General features: G+C 33.4%; 1 pseudogene; it reads right to left on the bottom strand.

Annotated features, from left to right (window-relative positions):
• Nucleotides 1-277: 277 nt before the first annotated feature.
• LOC103662029 overlaps nt 278-7,008 on the bottom strand; it is a 21,334-nt pseudogene continuing 14,603 nt past the window's right edge.

The following is a 7,008-nucleotide window of genomic DNA, read 5'->3' as shown; positions in this document are numbered from 1 at the left end:
TAGACAAACTTCAACCAATACTGTTTTTTTATGACAAACATGCTGTTTTCTTTTAATTTATAAAATATATTTTAAAAGTTTGCTATTTATATTGATAAGTATAGTCTATGTAATAAAATAAACATAATTCTTTTGTCTCAAAAAGTGACATTCATTCAAAGAAAAAGAAAAAAAATGAAAGATTTCCATCCTTTGGCTCTCTTCCCTCTCCTCTCCTGCTCCTCTTCAGCCCTCCACAGACTGAACCCTGGGTAGGACTAGGTACCAGGACAGCCCCTCAAATGGGGTCAGCAACACTGAGAGGCATCTCCTCGATGAAGGTGTTGTAGAAGGTTTCAACATCTTGAAGAGTCCTCTTTTCTTCTTCTGTCACCATGTTAATAGCCACACCCTTATAGCCATATCTGTCCACCATGACCAATTCTGTGGATATAGTTTTCCTTCTGGTGGGAAGGTCATAGTTGATGATTAAAGAAACCTGCTGTACATCAATGACTCTGGCCAGCCAGTCTGTGGTAATCAATACTCTGCTAGAGCCAGAGCAGAATTCCCTCATGATAACATCTTGTTCCATTTAGTCCATTATCTCTGTGCATGGTGGACATGGTGAAGTCTCAGGTGTACATCTTCTCAGTGAGCCAATCAACCTTCCTTCAGGTGTTAATGAATATGACTGTCTAAGTGATGGTCAGGGTTTCACACAAGTCACACAGTATGTCCAGCTTCCACTCTTCTCATTCCACGTTGATATAGAACTGGCAGATACCCTCCCCAGGGTCAGCTCCTCTTTTTTTGACCAGAATCTGAATGGGGTCCCTCATGAACTTTTTGGCCACCTCAAGTGCATCAGAAGGCATTGTAGCTGACAGCAAAGCCACCTGGGTGTTGCTGTTCAGCTTTTGGAATATGTCATAGATCTGGTCCTTGAATCCATGGCTTAACATTTCATCGGCTTCATCCAGTACAAACATCTTGATATATTTGGGAAACAGGTATCTCCAGTTAAGCATATCGAACACATGACGTGGGGTACCCACGATGATATGGGGAGCTTCCATCTACAGCTTCTGACTTCAGCATGTACATTGGTCCCCTCAAGGCAAGAGGCACCCATGCAATCCTCCAAGGCCATGACTACCTATTGTATCTGCTGAGCCAACTCTCTATTGGGTGCCAGGACAAAGGCCTGTGTAGCCTTTAGATCCAATTCAATCTGTTGCAGAATTGGCATGGCAAACGTGGCTGTTTATCCAGGCCCAGACTGGGCTTGAGTGATCACATCATAATCCTTGAAATAAGAAAGAATGGCTCACTGCTGGATGGCAGAAGGCTTCTCAGAACCACAGGCATAGATACCGCAGAGAAGGAACTCAGAGGTTCATGTCATCAAAGCTGTCAATCTCATTCCAGTTACTCTCGATGACCTCTTTAGGCTCCATCCCATTGGGGCCATAGTCTCTGCATCAGAAATCCTGATTCAAAGATGTGATCCTTAGAAACTCAAATCAACATAATTTTTTAAAGGATTTTATTTATTTTTTTAATTATTTGACAGTGTGCGAGAGAGAGAGAGAGAGAGAAAGAGAACACAAGCAGGGGGAGTGAGAGTGGGAGAAGCAGCCTACCCGCTGAGCAGGGAGCCTGATGCGGGACTCAATCCCAGGACCTTGGGATGACTATCTGAGCTGAAGGCAGACACTTAACTGAGCCACCCAGGCACCCCTCAAATCAACATAATTCTTAATATTGAATTGAAGGAAAATAAAAACAGAAGAAATACATTTCTTATGATAAAGGGCAGAGAATTGTTAAACATATTCTTACTTGGAACTCACATAAATTTGCTAAAACTCTATACCAATGATTAATTACACTGTCTCATACCAACTGAAGGTTGATATACGTATTTCCATTAAGCACTAATTTTCATCTCAGTAACATTTTTCTCATGTTCTCCATCAGATTATTTTTAAATGTTTTGCAATAATTAGAGATGACAAAATTATAGGCAAATCACATTTCACTGAGTGTGAAGATTCAACTCTTTTTATTTTAGGGACATATATTTTTCTTTATCAATTAATTAATTTTTTAAATAACTCTTGCCCAGATGCCTATGTATCATATAACCATTGACTTGTAAGAACTTCTTTTAAAATTGTCACTTATGGCAGACATTTTGAATATGTTTTCTTTACATATTACATAAACATGGCAAAATTTCAACATTACAAATGTATATGTAATACATTGTACCTCAATAAAGGCAAGTGTGTTCCTAAAATAATGGTGTCTATTTTCAGAAAAGATAAGTATGTTTATGTATCTATATACCTACCTATTTATCTATTGAGGCACAAATCTAGACATAACTATTAATAGAGGTTGAGTAAAATGGTATCCTAAAATACATATCTTCATATAAATTAATTTTTTCACTTTATAATATATTTTAAGTATTTTAAATATGTGCTGATGTGGATAAATCACATCACTATTAATGACAATAAAATATTCCATTTTGGGGGTGCTTTGGTGGTTCAGTCAGTTAAGTGTCATGGGACTCTTGATTTTGGCTCAGGCCATGATCTCGGGGTCATGGATCTAGCCCATGTCAGGCTCCACTTTCAACAGGAAGTCCGCTTGAGATTCTCTCTCTCCCTCTGCCCCTCTAAAATAAATACTAAATCTTTAAAAAAGTATTCCATTCTTGTTATGCTATATTTCTATAAATTATTTAATTAGCTTACTGCATTTGAATATTATTCAAGAATTTATTACCACGAATATGTCTTGTGATATATATAAGTAATAATTATTTTTAAAAAGTGTTTTAGTTAAAAATTAAACTACAACCTAGATGAAAAAAATAACAAGGTTTTGTGTTATGATGTGTGTATATGTGTGTATGAGTATGTATGTGTGTGTATGTGGGTGCGTTTATAGAAAAAGAGGATGAAAAAAAGGAGATAAAACTAAATAGGTACTAATGTCCTTGCAGAGAGTAAAACTGGTCATATTAATGTTACCTGTCAAGTATGTACATAAAATTAATAAGAAAATATTAGAGTAGAATATGTAGGTTTAAGTATTTTAACAAAATGAAGCAACGGAAACTAAAATCACCAAAATGTAGGAAATGGCACATATAAAACAAGCAAATAAAATAATGACAAATAAGACAACATAAAACAAAAATCAGTACTCATATGAATGGTTTAAGCCCACAGATTAAAATACACTACCTTCCTACTGGAATCTTACGGTCTCCTCTTTAAGTCTGTATATTTTTTGCACAATAGGATTTTAAAACAAAATGAAACAAAAAGTTTAAAAATAAACAGAATGGAAAGATCAACTAAGTATATATGCCAAAATTAAAGTGGATATCATATTATTCATGCTGAAAGAACTAATCAAGTTTTTAAGATATATAGAATCAAAAAAACCCAAACATTTATATATATATAATATAAACATATATATATAATATATAAACATATATATATAATTTTTCACAAAAATTGCCAACCCCATTCCTATGTCCTTTTGATATGAATATATTCATATTTGATCAGTTCCTTGTGTGCATTTTTTATTTTCTCTATTTTCCCTGTTCTCAGACTTGGAAATAGCTATTTCTTCAAGTCTCACATCTTCATTATATTGGAGAATGGTTTTTAGAATCAAGATCTGGGTGCTACATGTACACATTACTCCTGGGAGGTCACTGTTTCTAGATTATTTCAGTAGCAAAAAAACAGAATATATATACACTTCAAATTACAACTTACATTCTTATTTCTAACTCAAATTTAATAACAAGGTTTTTATTTTATTTAGTACTTTTGTGGTATAACAACTATTTTATTTAATACTTTTATGCTATAGAAACTAGTTTCAAATAGCTTCAGTATATTTACATACTTTTTTATAACATACATTATGGAATAATTTTAAATTCATTTATAATACATTTAATGTAGTTTAAAAGAATGTACTTTAATGTAGCTTAAAATTACATTGTCAACATTATTACTAACAATAAAGCTATTGTGCATTTTTACTGAAAATGTACCAAAAGAATATTTATAGCTCATTTTGTTTACATATATAAATACATATATATTTAAATCCATATAGAAAATTGTGTTAAAGTTAGCTGAAATTTTATTTATGCTTTACAGCTGTGTTATCAATTTAATGTACAGTTGAAATTTACTTTCTAATGTTTGTGTTTAATTTTGCATTTATTTTTCCTACTTTTTTCCTAAGATTTATTTATTTGAGAGAGATTGCGTGTGAGCACTGGTGGTGGGGTGGGGTGGAGGCAGAGGGACAGGGAGAGAGAATTCCAAACAGACTCCCCACTGAGCAGGGAGCTTGACACAGGGCTGGCTCTCACAACCCTGAGATCAGGACACAAGCTGAAACTAAGAGTTGGTCGCTCAACAGACTATGCCACCCAGGCACCCCTATTTTTCCTACTTTTTAAGGTATTCTCCTATTTTTGTGGGAGATTTTAATTTTCGAAATGTAAAAGCAATATGGTTCAAAGTCAAAATCCTATAAATGTATCTGCTTCTCTGTATTCCCCTTTTCCTAAGTTTTATATAAAATTAAATAGTTCATTCTGTTTCTCTTGAGAAATTAAACAAATATGTATGTTAATCTTATTCACCTTTTATAGTAAAGAGCAAGAGCGTACTATATTAGCTTTTCCTCCCCACCTCCACCCCCCTAGAGTTATTCAATCTGACTTCAAGTTCTTCCTTATTCTTTCTCACAATAAAGTGATAGATTTTTTTGTAGATGAGGTACCACAATTTAGACTCCAATGACAGGTTCTTTTATTCCCAATCTCCCTACAAAAATTAACAGAATAATTAGGTCTTGTTAGTTACCGTTTACACACACACACACACACACACACACACACACACACACGTATACCAAAAGATTCACACATGTAGAATATGGGTCTCAATCATTATATACATACTTATAAGGGAAAATTCTAAAAGATTTTATGGGCTCCAAGCCAGTTTTCAGTATATCCTTACTTAAAAAATAGTGATAAAAAGCATGTCTATGTCAATAACATTTCTTCTGGTCTACTCTTGATCTTTGGTGTTTCACTGCCGGATAAGAGAGAATATAATTCTTACAGCATTCTCATTTCCAAGTTTTTGCTTATACCTTGGCAAAAAGCATATTCTTTTAGTATTTTTTCTGTGCTCAAAGGGAATGGCCAAAGTTTGTCTCTTTGTTCTTAAATAATCAGCTATACTTTCTTTTCATAGTGATCAGTGTTCTGTTTCTACAGTGTTCTCTGGATATACTAAAGGAATAGGATAGAGTGAAAGAATAATCTTCTCCTAGCCTGTGTGCTGTAACTAAAAAATCTGTCATTTTCCTGTTACATAGTGCTATATGTGACAGGGCATTACAAGAACTAATTCTAAAGACGCCTACAAGAATGTATTCAGTGCTAGCTCTTGCCCTCATTGGCTGTGTTGTCTCAACCATTTTATTTTACTCCTCTAATCTTTGGCTTTACTGTCTATAACAGAGAAAACATAATAATATAATGGTTATTATATTTATATATATTATATATTATTTATATATTATTATTTAATTTATATTTCTATATTATATAAAAATATGACCAGAAGTAAATGGGATTATATACGGTATACACGAAATAGTCTGATCCATAAGAAATCGTCAATGTTAGAGCTTATTCATACAGTTGCTATGTTAGTTGTAATTAAAGCACTCCATGAACTCTGTTAGTAATAGCCAGAAAACCATATGGTGACTTCATGCTAGAATTTAGTTAGCTAGTTATGTTAATATGATTAGCATGAAAATGTTTATGACATAAATTTTACTGAAATATAAGAAGATGAAAATTTGCATATAGTGTTCAATGTAAAAATAAAAGAATATTCAAGGAACATAAAGTATTTCTAAACAATGTTGAAAGGTTTGTTATATTCCTCATGTGTATACTTTAACATGAGTATATTTTATTTAAGCAATAGGTATTAATATTATAATAAAATGGTAAATAAAATAAAAAAAAAAAACTTACCCAGAAAAGTCATACCATGTTTTTAAATAGTGGGTTTAGGAAATACTTCATCCTTTTTCTCCAAAACACAAATATGTTTTTAAAAACTTAAACTATTATTTATTAAGAACATGAAAGCGATCTGTAGATTTTACCTAACAACTTATGCAGACCACCATACTTCGAAGGAGCATCTAAAGCCTTCTCAAATGCAATGTAAAGGTTAACTGTTTAAGCCATCTAAGCCGTCCCCTCCTTGCTGACTGCACAATATTTATCTTGACAGATGTCAGCTTTATAATGCTTGTGAGAAGTTTGTGGCTTTCATTACCTGGATTTACAATAGTGTGCAACAGAGGCTTAAATTGTACTCTGAACCATGACAGCTGGCAAAAACATGCCAGAGGACAACTTTGTCAAACCTAGAAAGCTCAAGAGAAGCTTAGTGGAGTCAAAGAAAAACATAAAAGTTGAAGAGCCTAGAGACAAAAAAGAAGAAGAAAAAGAGGAGGACGGCTAAGTCTCCGGATGCCCGCATTGGCATTACATGTGCCTATGGACAGAGGAATAACGTTAGCAGACATCGTTCAGAATATGTGGGGTGTATATATTACTTACATGTGTGTTCAGTGAATTAATGTCTGTATTTTATCCTCCTATATTTTATGCCTATGTTTTATAAATTGATTTGATTTGCTTCAATTTGCGAATTTGCCAATAAAAAACTTCTGTCTCTTAAATAATTCTCATGAAAACAGGTGAATACAAACTTTCAGTTAGTCTTTGCCTCTTAGCAATTTAAAGAATGATGAAGATCATCATTCATATTATTTATATCATTTATAGGAAACTGTAGTTCTAAGAGCAATAAAGGATATTCTCTGAAGAAGAGAGGCAAAAGTAAATTATGAAGTACAGTTTCTTTCCCT

The sequence above is a fragment of the Ursus maritimus genome, unplaced genomic scaffold (genome assembly GCF_017311325.1).
Source record: "Ursus maritimus isolate PB19 unplaced genomic scaffold, ASM1731132v1 scaffold_4, whole genome shotgun sequence".
In the NCBI taxonomy this organism is placed as follows: Eukaryota; Metazoa; Chordata; class Mammalia; order Carnivora; family Ursidae; genus Ursus; species Ursus maritimus.
The sequence above is the reverse complement of the archived record's forward strand: the minus strand, read 5'-3'. Positions and strand labels throughout refer to the sequence as shown.